This window comes from Anopheles ziemanni, chromosome 2 (assembly GCF_943734765.1).
Source record: "Anopheles ziemanni chromosome 2, idAnoZiCoDA_A2_x.2, whole genome shotgun sequence".
Classification (NCBI taxonomy): Eukaryota; Metazoa; Arthropoda; class Insecta; order Diptera; family Culicidae; genus Anopheles; species Anopheles ziemanni.
Window position 1 is genome coordinate 88708807 of NC_080705.1, and position 14799 is coordinate 88723605.

At 40.8% G+C, this 14799-nt stretch overlaps 1 protein-coding gene across 1 annotated transcript in view; it reads right to left on the bottom strand.

Moving 5' to 3' along the window:
• The window catches only part of LOC131281880 (AF4/FMR2 family member lilli), a 150345-nt gene that overhangs the window by 58108 nt on the left and 77438 nt on the right, over window positions 1-14799 (bottom strand). The gene's annotated exons all lie outside the window — the stretch shown is intronic.

Sequence of the window (14799 nt, forward strand, 5' to 3'; positions counted from 1 at the left end):
CGGGGAATAAACAGCTTCTATTCCCTTCCGAACATAAGTATCGATACGAAAACACTTTGGAACAATATCGAACCAGCACCCACTTGGACTCCTACATGTTCTAGTTATCTTCAACTTCATAAACACGGTCAAAAGAAGACCGATTCTGACGCACACAGTCCCACAAAAAAGGTAAAGACAATCAAGAACATCAAAGTGTGATAATACAAACATTAGGTCATGTATCAACCCACGGTGTTTTCCATAAAAAGCAATACCGGTAGAACGATCGAGGATGGGAACGTCGAAAGCTAAAAGTAGGAAAGAGTTAACACGAACACAACGTCGCTTGGAGCGAATGAGAGCACAACGACATCATCATCCTGTTATCGCCACCATATATTCACCGGAGAGAAAGCAATGCTTACTCCTTAGTTCCTGGATGCTTTTGAATAGTTCTTCTCCATCGAGATCGAGGGTCACGGAACTCATCAAGGTAACGTTGAGCCCGTTTTTCCGCTTTCCTAGTTGTGTGTTAATGCTTCGATAAGGTTTGGCCAGGGATTTGTAATAAAAATAAGATGCTACACTGCTATAAATAGTGAGTGCACTTCACATTCAACAGGATGTGATTACGATAAAGTTTTGGTAGTTATAGAAATTATTGATAACAACTAGTAAGGAACTTTAAGGGAGTTTTTAAATATAATAAATGCGACTCACTATGTTAGTGTTCTACAGTAGCAACATACTAACAAATGCATCGATGTGATTAAACTTTCACAGCAATGTTTTTGTACAATTTCTAGCATCGAACGAAAATGTTTACCAAAAACGTGTTTTGCCACTTCTTCCTTTGAAAGACAGCCCCGGTTTTGCTCATGAAACTCGCCCCGTTCGGGTTCCGTGTATTTGTTCATTTGCAATTCAGCAAGCACAATCCACTGTGCGAGGTGTGGGCCGGAGTGTGTCTGTGCATGTGCACACACATCCGGTTGGGTGACCACTGATAAAAAGATAGATTTACTGTTGATTGTGGGCAGAGAGATCGTTTTCAGTGGCCAAGTTCTGCCTTCCCCGGAGGCGAAGGACCTAAAGGGTAGAAAACCAGTAGCCATCGGAAGGACGATGTTTCATAAAACCACAATTGCTTTTATATGGCCCCGCTTTTCGCCCCCGCCCATCGTCACCCCCGATGGCCCCCCCGACACGGTTGTGGCTGCACAATGTACGGCAGTTTTTGCGTACCGAACCCGGAAGTACAATGTTTGCGTCCGTTTCGCAACACTGAGCATCGAGTTCTGGTCAACAACAGGACGAAACAGTTGCCTGCCAACAGGATGTTGCGCCTCGGGGAAATTCCGTCTTCCACCCACATGTGTGTTCGAATGTTTCCTGCTCTACGGTGCAAAGGAGGGGATGCCCTAAAAACGGGCCCCAAACGACCGGGAACCTTTGCCACCAACACTATCTTGAGCATATTTCGGAGAAGGGTAACATCCCTTCAACTCCATCGGACTCCATTCGTAGGGTTTTGTTGTTAAAAAAAAACCTTCGATAATCAAACCTCATAGCTGGTCAACGCCACAGCTAAGCGGAAACTTTTGCATCCGGAAGGAATGAGCTGCAACTAGGGTAAGAAGATGATATAACATGTCGATTGCAGTTCGCATTGTTTCACGTGAGTGTGTATGTTCCAAGCTTAATTTTCACATAGATCTTGCCAATTAGTTTCCTCGTCCGAATGGAGATGAACGTAGAAACGTGTGTGAGAATGAAGTATTTTATAGATAGTTTAGTATCCTTTTGTGGTCTATCGAGAAAAACATAATTAATTGTATCAGTTCAGAAAGATCACTTTCGACATATATAAAAAAGCTTATTACTTTGAAGTTTATGTACTTGGATACGGTATTCATTTTAATTCATTTTGTATCAATCCTTGAATTTAGTATTAACCAATTATTTTTCTGCAAGAGACGCGTATCTGAGTTCGTTAATATCTTCGCTTATAAAGCATTTCTAAAGGCTTTTCTTGCTTACAGGAAAAATCGAACTTTCACCTTTAATCTGGCACGCTTCAGCTGACTCCGTCAGTAGTTCGGAACGGGTTAAGATTACCTAATGCCGAATGTAATCCTTTCCGTGGCATGAAAACCCTCGATCAAAGAGTAAACCATCCGGAATAGTCCATTTTCTTTCCCCGTTTCCCCGACGTTTCCTGCCATCGTTCGTTCACTAATCACCTTCCTGTAGTGATGCTGTAAATGAAAAGAAAAACCCGAAAGCTTCGTTCCATCGCCAAGCAATTGGTTTATTTTCCCACCCAAGCCCACGGTGTAGTAGCTCGAGGCTAAAAACAAAACCCTGCCAGAGCTTAAGCCAGTTAAAGACAGTTTTAATCTGTTTGTAAAGCTGTGTGTGCGCCTGAATGCACCCACCAACACAAACGTGACTGTACACAGGCTGAGAAGAAAACAGTTTCATGGCATTCAGCCGGTAGTCCAGCGGGCGTTGCTAGATCCGTTCACTACGGGCCATTTAGCCTTTCAACCACCCTGGATGCTGAATCCTTTACGTCCCGCACGCCTTACTTCATTCAAGTTCAATTTTGGAAGCCACGAGCTCATTTATTTCTTCATTAGTTTTCCTACCACCATGAGAAACCCCTGTCACGGTACCTTTTTGCAAAACCCCGAGCTGGCGGGGTGGAAGTTACACAGGGTGGAAAGAGTTGGAATTGTCAATTGCGGCCGAGACGGAAAATTAGTTGATTAGTGAAGGAGGACCGGACATGGGGCGGGGGAAGGTAGCTCCACAAAATCCACCCAGTTGGGAAAACCAAACTACAACCCGTTCAGTAAGTTTTTCTTGAACCCAACCTTGGAAAAAAAGGAGGAAAAAGGCGAAAGGGTCAACTGTTGATTGGAAAGCATTGGTAACAGCAGTTCAGAAGTCGTTATAGATTTGGATTTCATCAACATTGAATGCCATCGTCAGTAACCCTTTTTTGGACCGTGGGAAAAACTGATTCTAAGACAAGACTAGCTCATTACCAGCCACCCTTCACCCCTTCCTTGTTTCTCTGCGTGTATCAAGTAAGTAACTATGTTATTACTACTTATTATACCATCCTCATTTAACCCCTTTACGACCAAGGGAAATATTTTTCCCATCTACAAAATTTGTTACTGTTTGTTCAACTATTATGAAAACGATACTTTTGAAACGAAACATCAAAGAAAACATTATGTCAAAGGCGGCAAATGTCTTTCTGAACGAATAAAAACAAAAAGAACTATCAAAATTAATTGCTCCAAAACCAAACCATTCTTGCGGTCTACCAACAACAAAAACTTAGTACTTGGCAAGTTGATGAATTTATTATTTTTAATAGAAATGGCTGAGATATTGTTTTTTTAAATTTTTAATATGTAATTTGTAGTGGAAAGCAAATAAAAGAAATTCCGATATTATAACTACGGTGGTCATTTATTTACTTTTATGGCCCATTGGGAAAAATATTTGCCATGAAATTATAAAAAAGCTACACATACTGCTGGTTTTTCTGGTGATATTCTCTTATTTTACACCCAAAATAGCCAAAATATTGTGTTTCATTGCCAATTTTAGTCTTGAATAGCTTATGGTCTTGAAAGGGTTAACTATTAAAGACCACAGCGTGGTGTTTGATTATTATGAATAATTTGTGTAAAACTTTTGGAATAAATGTGTCTTCGAATTTGATTATGTGCTCATGATCCGACGTGAAATATCAATGCAACTTGCGCCATTCAGAAACCAAGTAAAATCCATCTCCTGCAGGCAATTCCACGCCATACCATAGAAATGCTCCATTTTGTTGATTAACCTGGTTCCACGCGGAGCTTTTCCTCTCTAACAGTCAGTGGTTTGCCAGTAAAACTAGGCCACTAACTTCCATTGTTGTTTCATGTTGTTCTACTTGGCACAGCATGTGTTGGGAGATCCGCTCTCAATCCATCTTTAATCCTCTTTAGGCAAAATGAAGAAAGTTGTATCTATGGTACAAACTAACACTGTCTCAGATTATTCCAGATATTCTCAGATTCTCTAAATTGAACACTAACATTCCCAACACTGAGGACTTATGTTACTCATCATAACATTGCCCCATGCATATGTTTAGTAACTTGGAAACAAATGGTTTCCATCCGAACGTTGCATTCGCGAAAAGTTTTGACAAAACCCGAGGCGTGGGAAATGGAGCACTTGGATGGTGTGTTTTACAAACAGGAACATTTACTGTCCATGTTACCAATGTTTGAAAACGCGATAACAATGCTGGAACACCTTTCTACCTGCCGCGTTGTAGATTAACATCCGAATATAGGTCCCCGTGGCGATGGGGGTCCTTCGCTACCTCGCAACAATAACAAACTTCTTGAATTGGTGCACAGGTGACGTTAGTGACAATGTTTGCGATGCATTCAAACCCATCGCGAAACGGTGTGCACTTTCGTTGATGAAAATTCACGCCGATGCGCTGGCTCGCTGATGTGTTTACGCTAGTGGCAACGTGTCTTCCGACGAAATTCGGTTCGGTCGCTGGCAGCGCGAAGTATGCGTGATGATAAATTTTCCAAATTTCCTCTAAACCATAGCTGTGTCCACCGGTAGAGCGTGTCGAACAATTTTCCACTCGTGTCGCACTTGGCCCCCGCCGTCCCCTGAAGGAATGAAGAACATTGGATGTTTGTGATGCCTTTGAACCTTTCGGTATTTCCCCGAAGGGTTTTGTTGTCGCCGGGAACGAAACCGACTCAGCTGGGATGCGCACACGAGCTGTCAATATGGTTGAAGAAAAAAAAAAGTGGTTCTCTAAAGTTCGCGATCGGCCTGGCATCGAGATGGTTTCCGCTCGATTTCGCTCCACGAGTATTTGCGTCCCCCGTTGCTTTCGTTGCGTGCCCTCGAGGGAGTGAAATTTACCGAACATTGTTTGTGCTACAAGCGTCAACAATTTGCAGTACACCTTCGTTTGAGCCGAGCATGATGAGTTGGGCAATATGCGCAAGAGGCATCGTTGGTCTTTCGGTATTTCCAGCTAAAATGGCTCTTTGTTGACATTTTCACACCGGGAGATAGGACCAAAACCATGCCGTAGGAGAACTTTTGAAAAGTTTTGCTGGCAACATTGGTTCAAAAACTTTAATATGTTGATTTACTTATAATAATTTGAGCTTGAAACGAATGACAAACTTTGATTACAAGAAATTTCAAAGTCATTAGCAACTTGTATGTTCGAACCATAAACTGGAATTATTTGATTTAAACACCTTTTAATAAAGCATGCAATCAGCACAGTGTTTGGAATTATCGTAAAACAAACTTGTTCCTGTTTGGAGTATAGGATTAATTGGCAAAGCTTAATGAAACGAAACTTTCTTCGCGTGGAAAAGCAACCAAAGATGCAGTTTGATTAATTGATGTTTCATGTGAGCTCGATCCTGCAATCCGGTAGCCGATTTCTCGCACCTCGACACTTTGCTGGAGTCGTTGAAGCTCGAATGATTTACAGCTCGAAACATAAGCGTCTGTTAGCAGTTTTGCTACACCGAGAGCAGGCGAACGGAAATGTTTCACACCGAATGATGCTGTTTCGAGTTTTCATTCCGGGAAACGCGGTGGAAGCTGTCTGAATTAGTTTTTTTTTAATGAACAATTTCCCCTTTGTATATTCGTGCGCTGGAAAACTCAACACTAGCACACCGTACGTCCAGAGCAGGTCGTAGCATGGGTGCAACACTGACAGGACCCACAACCACCACACGGCCTCGGGAGGGAAGAAAATAAATTAGCTCGCCAAGTTTTGCCACCAAGTTTTGCGCCAACTTTTCCCGAACGAAAGACTTCGGAGGGAACGCGCGCGGTACTCGGGAGGGAGCTGAGCGGTGGGCCAGGGAGAAGTCAACAAAATTTTAAAGAACAAACTTTTGCTGAAATCGTGGCGAAAAGATTGATCGTCGCTCGTCATCTAAAATTCACAACTCGATACGGTAAAGCGACGATATGGTGGAAAATGGCTGTGTAGAGAAATGTCCTATACAAGCAACGGCCGTCACTTACCGGATCCGGATGGAGAAGGTAGGATTTTTTTGTTTTTTGAAGGACAGATGTTGCTTAGCACAACTTGCTGTTTTGCTCTCGATGTTTTTGTGGATGTCGAGGAAAACATTTGCTAATTTTGTTCAGTAATCACTATTAATCATGCTTTTCGAGTGAAAGGAGGAAAGTTTCGGTTGAGCTGCTATTGATGTCTGTGGATGTGATTAATTAAGAAAATCAGGGGCGCAAATGTTGCTTGGAAAGAAACATCAGTATTAATTTTAAATCCTAAAATTCTCTTGCAAAAAAATAGTCAAATATTTTTGGAATAACCGTAAGGTACAGTGCTTTAAATCAACTATTGGTAAGACGTTTTATTTAACGTAATGTAGCTGTCAGACATTAAGTAAGAAATACAATTAAAAGTGTGGGTAACAGTGATTCGTGGATTAGAAAATCTGGTGAGAAAGCCTTGTCGATGGTTAACGATCCATAAAGTTATCCATGTGCAGACATTAAGAGGGATTTCTTTTGGACCCTTTTGGATTCGTTTATGACGCTCGCGGGAAAATCACTCACTTTTCTCCCATTTAGCGCGGTGCTAATGTCGGGATCATCTGCCACAGGATGATGTGTCTTGGGCGCTCGGGGACGAGATTTTAATGCCGCGATTGGGTCCGCTTTCCCGCCGGCGCATCAGATGGATGGCGGCGAAAGGCTGTTTTACGCTCGGCGCAGCAGCGTGTGTAAGCTTATCCGGATTAATGTACAACACTTTTCATGTTTCCCCGTACGAGTTGGCGAACACGGCCAGGGGAGTGGCAAAGAAAGCTGTGATGATAAAACTGTTTGGCGACAGTTCTTCTGAAGGGCGAGGGGGTTCTCGCTTATTAACGAAGGAAAACATCGCACGACGAGGTCATTTATTAGCAGGCTTATAATGGCCAGCGTACAAGCGACATGCTTCTGTAACCTTAAGACTTTTCTACTTGCTTGCAAAATGCCCCTTCAGGCCATAAGTCCTTTTGCTACCTTGTTACTAGATCTACTTTAACCACTCCCAAAATGATCTTCGCTTGTGAAACACCAAAAATCGAATTTCGTAAGCATACACAGTTTCCACGGGTTTCCATTTGCCACGTCGTAATTTGATTTGCAACATAACTTTGTAGAAAGATTTTATCGTTTTCGTTCCTACCGATGAGATGTTTATTTATAATTTACTGCGTGAAACGCCTGTAGCATAACTGCACTGACGCAACGTTCTCGTCCTTCTCCTTATGCCATACTCCGATGCTGTCGGTGGAAACTACGTTTTCATCAGTTCACTTAAAACATCAATTAAAGAGCAAACTTGATTCGAAGTGATCAAGAGACACGAGAAGGCGATGTGTTGAAAGATGAATATTCATACTTTGTAACGAAGAAATATGTGTGTATCGTTACATCTTGTGGAGAGCATGGAAGAAATCAGACTTCACTGCCACAAATACCAACACCCGAGGAACGATTGGTTGTAAATAACTCTTATCGGAATTTGTGAGCAATTTTGGGAAAAAAACTTCCCATCAAAGAAGACCTAAATTGCAAGGCCCTTACAAGACATCGACACTACAAATCTTATCGTTCATTACTTCAGTTGTAAAAAATTCTTTTCCTTGAAGCTAATAAGACCAAAAATAAATCAGCATTGGTCGATAATGTGATATCCTTGAAAGTGTAGGCATATTTGTTCTCTAAACGATTTCTCAAACACACGTATCCATTTAATTGGGCTTTTTCCTGTGCCGCCCGTTTATGGCCTACTCTGACCCCATTCATTCCAGACACCGGAACCACTTTCGTCCCGCCCGCTGGATGCAGTTGATTAAACAATCCAGGTTAGATGGGGCTTCTGGAGATGGAAAATATGTTTCAGATGAAAAAGCCGGCAACAAGAACAGGAAACTCGTTTGATTTAATTCAACCTCCGTATTTTTCTCCGCATCGCCCGAACGCCGTAATTCTTTCAATCGGATTACGAAACTGTTCGGTGCAAACAACAAGTAGCACAAGTACAAGTTCATACGACTTGAGCCTGCAGATGCATACGCAGACTCCATATTCTCTTTGAGGAGAAAGAGAGAGACAGAGGAGGAGGAAAACAAATCCTTTGGAAATGAAAACCTTGTTCGGAAACAACCGAGCAAGCAAGCGACGGTCTCTCAATCGTTACCATCGCCGTGAAGACTTTCGAAACTGGTTGACGGGTTGAGTTAGTTGAATTGGAAACCTTACTGCAGGCAGTTTACATCCATCACTTACACAGAACTTGCCTTTCCGCCTTTGTGGGAGGAAAATAAAATTGACCGGAAGAGAGAGTGGGGCGGGAAACTGGTAAGTGTTATGTAATTTATTGTTCCTCAAGTGAGCAGTGTGTGTGTCAATGCAATCGATTCCGGGGTAGGGTGGGGTGGTGGTGAGCGATAGTTGATTGGGAAACTGTTTCTTTGCTCAGATGCTGTTGGTATAACCGTTTACCAACCCAATGTTGTGCAATGCGTCGTGGTAAAATAAACAATTAAATTACAAATCCAGGTATTTCTGCTCTGATGAGAAATGGTTCGTACGGGCAATCCAATTCCAATAACTATTCGGGTCAATTTGGTTCATTGTAGCATAACGCAATCAATAAATTCACTTCAAATGTTTTTTAAATCAAACACAAGGAGCAGCAAGCTGTTTAAGAGAAAGAAACGAATAAACTCTCTCTCTAGGCTTTCATCTTTATTTTATTATAGGAATCACCACAAAATTCTTTTGGAGTATAATTCTTTAGCTATCATAAGACCACTTTTAGCGAATGTGCCTTCCTACATTCATGGATTTGTGCTATCTAGAATGAACTGAAAGCGAGGAAGAGAGCAGAACAAAAGAGAAGAAAAACCAATCCAAACCAGACTGCTCAGAATGATGTGTGATTTATTGCACAGCCCGAACGTACATTTTTCGGAATAGATCCACAAACCGACAAACCACACGCACGCATGCATTTTTGCCTTCGGCCTGCAAAACAACACCTCTCCCCCCGATGGAAAACGGCTGAAGAGTAAGATACACTCTTGCCACAACAAATTCATTTGTTTTTATCCTGGGAACGATCGCAGAAGTTTGGAGTTACAGGGAAGATTTATGGCGCCGCACAGTGATGCCTGGTATGTATTAGTCTGGGGATTATACGCACAAACCATCTCATTGCAATAGGGTTTATGGGGGGCTTCTCAAAAGATCCGCTCCAGCGGTGCTTTTTGTTTTCCAAATGTGCTCATAGATTTAAGAAAGGGCCAGAATCAAGCTCAGAAGAATAAAAAGTCCGGACATTTTCTTACGAAATGGGAGAGGAGTAAAATTATGAAATAAGTTATTATAAAAAAACATTAAATACTATTAAAATTGTTAATTTTTTTTCTCGATTTTTATAAAAGTGTATACCTCGATTTATTGTACGGAAGAGTACCTTGGCTATTCTCTGCAAGAAAGTAGAGCATTTCACATGTTTTTGAACCTTAGAATACGCCTACTACTAAAACGACTAATGATGACATCGGTTCATTGTGAGCATTTTCCCATGCGAGAAAAACCGCCTACTAGAGGTGTGAACAGTTAACATACTTTTTTACATGCCGTTGTGACTTTTAAAAATAGGTCACAACAAGTTTTTCAAATCCAACCATAAGGGCAAGACAAAAAAAAAGAAAATAAAAATTTAATACTGAAACCTATTGGCAACAGAAAAGATCTCGTTAACGAATGACGTAAAACTGTCGTACCGGTGACACGAAAGTTAATGACGTACTCGTATAAGATAAAATGGAGCATTGGCACTGTTCGAGCACACTAAAGGCCGACAGGAAATAGAAGTTTTATAGAGGTTACTCTAGTCCTCTCGAGTATCTGCGAAACAACAGTCTGATCATGTTGCATTAGGAGAAGTTTCAAAACTTATCTTAAATCTGTAGGAACTAAGTGTCGCATCGAGACACAATCCAGTGAGCTTTATTTCCAATCGGGTCTCGAATGATTTAATCAACGATGCAAACAAACAAAATAAACCCGTGCTATTTTGAACCAATTCAATCCAATGCTCTCCAATGTTTAGCATAAATACATAACTAATGCAATGATCCCTAGATTCTGGTACAGGGCCCTTCGAAAACATCATCAACATCCATCAGGTAGCGCGACATTTAAATTTCTATTACACACTCATACACACACACAATCAAAGGTTGGTTGTAACAGGCCAAAAGGAGCGCAAAATAGAATCAGAGCGAATTAGAATATTTATACTGTTGCTGTCATGTCGATCGAGTTGTCAACGTTGGGAAATGGTTGTTGATGGGAAATGTGTTCCTCGGTTCCATTCGGGGCATGCTCACGTCACACCGTGTCCCTTGTTTCGTCCTGCCGCATCAATCATCGCCAACGTACCCCTTTCCAATCCCGTCCAAGGGGACTTACCGGACAAGAAGGTTAAATTAAATTTCGTAAAAATTTCATCACACTGAATACACTGACAAACACGGGGGAGTTGTAATCGAGGGTTCATCGTGCTGCATAATTGAACCCCCCCCGACAAGTAAATTCCCCATGCTAGGCGCCGGGCAAACATGAGCTCGATGTGGATGTAAATGATGTTAAAGGATGAATAATTTATCGCATTGCCTCAGGGCCGACTCCGAGACGCCTGGAAATGGAACCCATCTTCTGTCAATAGCGATGGAGTGGCCGCCATCGAGAGAGCAAGTTCGGAAGGCATTTGTCAGCATTGAAATATGATGTTTCATACGGATACAGGGTGTCCACTCAGTTTATGGTTTCAAATTCCCGGTTTTTTCCCGGTTTTTCCCGGTTTTTTCCCAGCTTTTCCCGGTTTCTTCAAGTTTATGGAAGTTCACTACTTTTCTTGCTCATAGTAGACAAACTTATCTGTTATCTGTCTCTATGGTTTCTTAGGTAGTTCAAAACTGCATGTAACTTATGTTTTAAAGAATATTTTAAGGAAATAACTTCAAAATTTTCAAAAACAAAAGCGCTTAAAAAACTGAAGGACAACAAGGACAACATATACGGGTTGGGATTATAGAGAATCGTAAACTGAACTTTTATTGCAACAACACACATTGCTTGAGCGTATATAGAAGAAGAAAAACGATATAATAATGTTAAAGAACAATTTTTCAAACTTCATTATTGACATATATAACAAATTAATTTTTAATACGACTCAAAAATAGAAATGAAAAATGTTTTTCTTTCGCCCATAGAATTTGCTCAATCATAACATTTTTCAACAAAAGAAGGGAGATGTAGCATACCTGTTGTAAGTCTTCTAATATTTCTATCAAAAGATACGTTCATAAACACGTCGATACAAATGATTCACGTTCTCAATATTTCAAGCAAACACACCAACAACTCAAATGACCTACATTTTACCAAGATTAAAAACTGACCAACACACTCGTCTAGCGAATGCCGCAATGCAATAAGATCCCATGCCAAAACAACCAATACACCAGCCAGAGAGTGGCTAACAGTTAAAGGTAAAATAAAAAATTTCTCCATATCAAACCATTGCTGACAAATAGAATGAAACATACATAATTATTTCCGAACGAATAGTTATGACCACAACGCGACCAAAATTCCATCCAAAGCGGCAAATTTTTTGCAAGCATCGATCAAATCACATCCGAAAGGTACATCCATAGTGAAACATTCATAACAAGTGCAGTAAGAGATTGCACAGCGTGCGATCGTCCCGAAACAAGCAACCTTATAAACTCAACAGGATAACAGGTTTTTTGTATGTATTTTATTATCGACAAAGATTGAGATCGCTGATACAGGATCTCATCAGGAAGTATTGGTAGAGGGATAGAAGTTTTCAATTGAAATTGCAAAGCACGGATTTGAGCGCTGTGAATATTTTCGTACAATATCATACGAGACGATTAGCTTTTCAGCTAGTAGATTTACTAGATTTAAAGTAATCGTTTTGGCTACTATCTGGAGCATATACAAAGACATTTGGATGCTTTGCCAATTCATATCGACCCAACCAGGAATTTTCGTATGATAAATGAACTGAGGCGCCACGCTTCGTCTGTTCAGATGTATTGGCCGTGTCCATCGTTCTAGTATCGACGAATGATCCACCAGCCTCCGTTGCGCATACCGTTTGTTTGTGTGCCAATATTCGACGCACCGATTGCAAGCTCCGTTTCCTCTTGTGGGGAATTCACTTTGCACGAAAGCAAATCCAATACTCTCCTGATTAATATTTATGTTTTAGCGCCCCGCTCTTATCAATAGCCTATGGCCCTATTTGCTGGCAGGGTAGGAACATTAATTCATCAAGCTGGGGATCAATGCGGGCTCGATACTACCCGAGAGCCATATTTTTATTTTTTCGATAGCCGAAGCTATCTTACGAAAATTGTCGTCCTCTCGTTGGTTGTCTCGCGATATAATTCGTTGGTGAGGTTTCTCACGCTGTTTCCAACGAGAATCGTATAAATTCCTGGTTGGGGAGTGTAGTGTCACCATGTTACCAATGTTAACCCTCGATGCGTTTGTCTTTCGTATGAGGCGTTCTCTCTCGTCCGAAGAAAAATAAAAGAGTATGGCAAACACACCTTGCTTCCCTCTACGCCTTGCTTTGCCTCTACGCCGGCACTACTGGAAGAACGAGAACGCAGTACGGATATATTGAACCTTCGAACAGTGGACAGCAAATGTGGCACTTAACAAAGGAAATGTAGTGACAGTTTTATATGAAAATATACACTGTGCCAATCGGTAAGTGGGACGGTCGAATAAAGAACACTTGTCTGGCTTTGCGATCAAATTTAGGGTACTTAGAATTGATAACAATGAATTTCGCTTATCACATCTTCTTTGTCTATCTTTCTACGAAACATGTGCAAAAAAAGAAAGTAAAAATCGGTCACCAAGCGGCGCAATGATCGAAAAAGTGCAAAATGTCATAATTTTGCCAGCCAAACGTAAAGTTGGGGGGGTGCCCATGGCGCAGCGGTAGCGCGAGGAAACACCACACCACAGGTGTGGGATCGAATCTCGAGTCTGGCACCCTCCGGTATTACGAACGGCTGACCACCGATCTATAATATACCGTCTTTCGGTCACACAAACTCTCTTCGGAGGGAGGCCTTGTTCCACTAGGGGATGTCGTGCCATAGAAAAAAAAAAAACGTAAAGTTGGACACTTGCTTTTTAGGTTTAATACGTGGGTTGTTGAACAATTTTCAGAAGTTTTTGATATTTATTGTTGTTTCTGTTATATTCTATGACCGTTTGTTGATGCTTGACAACAGTTTTTTCTAACTTTATTCGACATTTCTGCTTAAATTTCTTCCTGTTGCTGTTTTGTTACAAATTTATACTATACAGTGTTTGTAACATAGTATACTGTACAATTTTACTCAAATTGGCTATTGGATTTCATGCTGAAGACTCAGAAAGATTCTTCTGAACTTTGAGGCTGATTTAGAGTAGTAACTTTTGTGTTATTCGTAGCTTATAGTGAATATAGTTAACCTGGCGGAACTCTTATTCTTGGAATAGTCAAACTATATCAACAACATCTGTCATAATTTTCTTCATCATATGAACGTTGTGATGTGTACCTATCGTACTTTAATTAAAAACAAGTTTTTCAGTTCATTCTGATCACATAAACACCTACAACATTAACAAATGACCTCCAAGGAATAGAAGTTAAAACAACAATATTTTTAAAACGCGTCAGCTCCGTTTTGAGTTCGAAAACTGCCTGCCTTTTTAACCAAAAGTGTATATGTTTGCTTCATATGTAAGTCATACATATGTTCATATGTAAGTCATACATATGTTCATATGTAAGTCATACATAGTTACTGTGACGACAATTACCACATTAAATTAATGCATTTGAACGAGATAGGAAGAGTACCTTTCAACATAATCTAAAATCGTCGTCTATATACAGCGTTTTACAGTTCACCTAGCAACCGGGGCAGTGTATGTAGAACATCAAGAATGATAGCCTACTGCAGAGTATTTGATGTAGAATAGCAAAACCCACAAGTGGCAACACAAACCGGTAAGTAGAATATCCATCACTTTCTAGGATCTACCAGAATGAAAGTTGTCGCGTGGATGTTCGAAGTAGGCACGACCAGTCGAGGGGTGCAGGTAAAAGTAGGGGAAAATCGCTTTCCGATCGAAAACATACTTTTGCGAGGATTGTTGTGATTCGCGCTCGTTTTCTGATGCGAAAAAGCGATCATAGCCTACCTTATCCTGTATCTTTCAACTGGTCGTCTCTACTTCAAACATCCATGAGACAACTTTCATTCTGGTAGATCCTAGAAAGTGATGGATATTCTACTTACCGGTTTGTGTTGCCACTTATGGGTTTTGCTATTCTACATCAAATACTCTGCAGTAGGCTATCATTCTTGATGTTCTACATACACTGCACCGGTTGCTAGGTGAACTGTAAAACGCTGTAAGGGTTTGAAAAGTGAAGGCGTTGTTTACGGGTTCTGCGGGTATGTTCTGGAAAAAGTTTGGAACCTTCTAAATGCTTTCATTGTTTTATTAAATTCTTAAATATCTATAATAGAGGAAAAGTCTTCAATTCAGTTGGTTTTTTTTATGAATCTCACATCATCGTTCTTTAAGTTT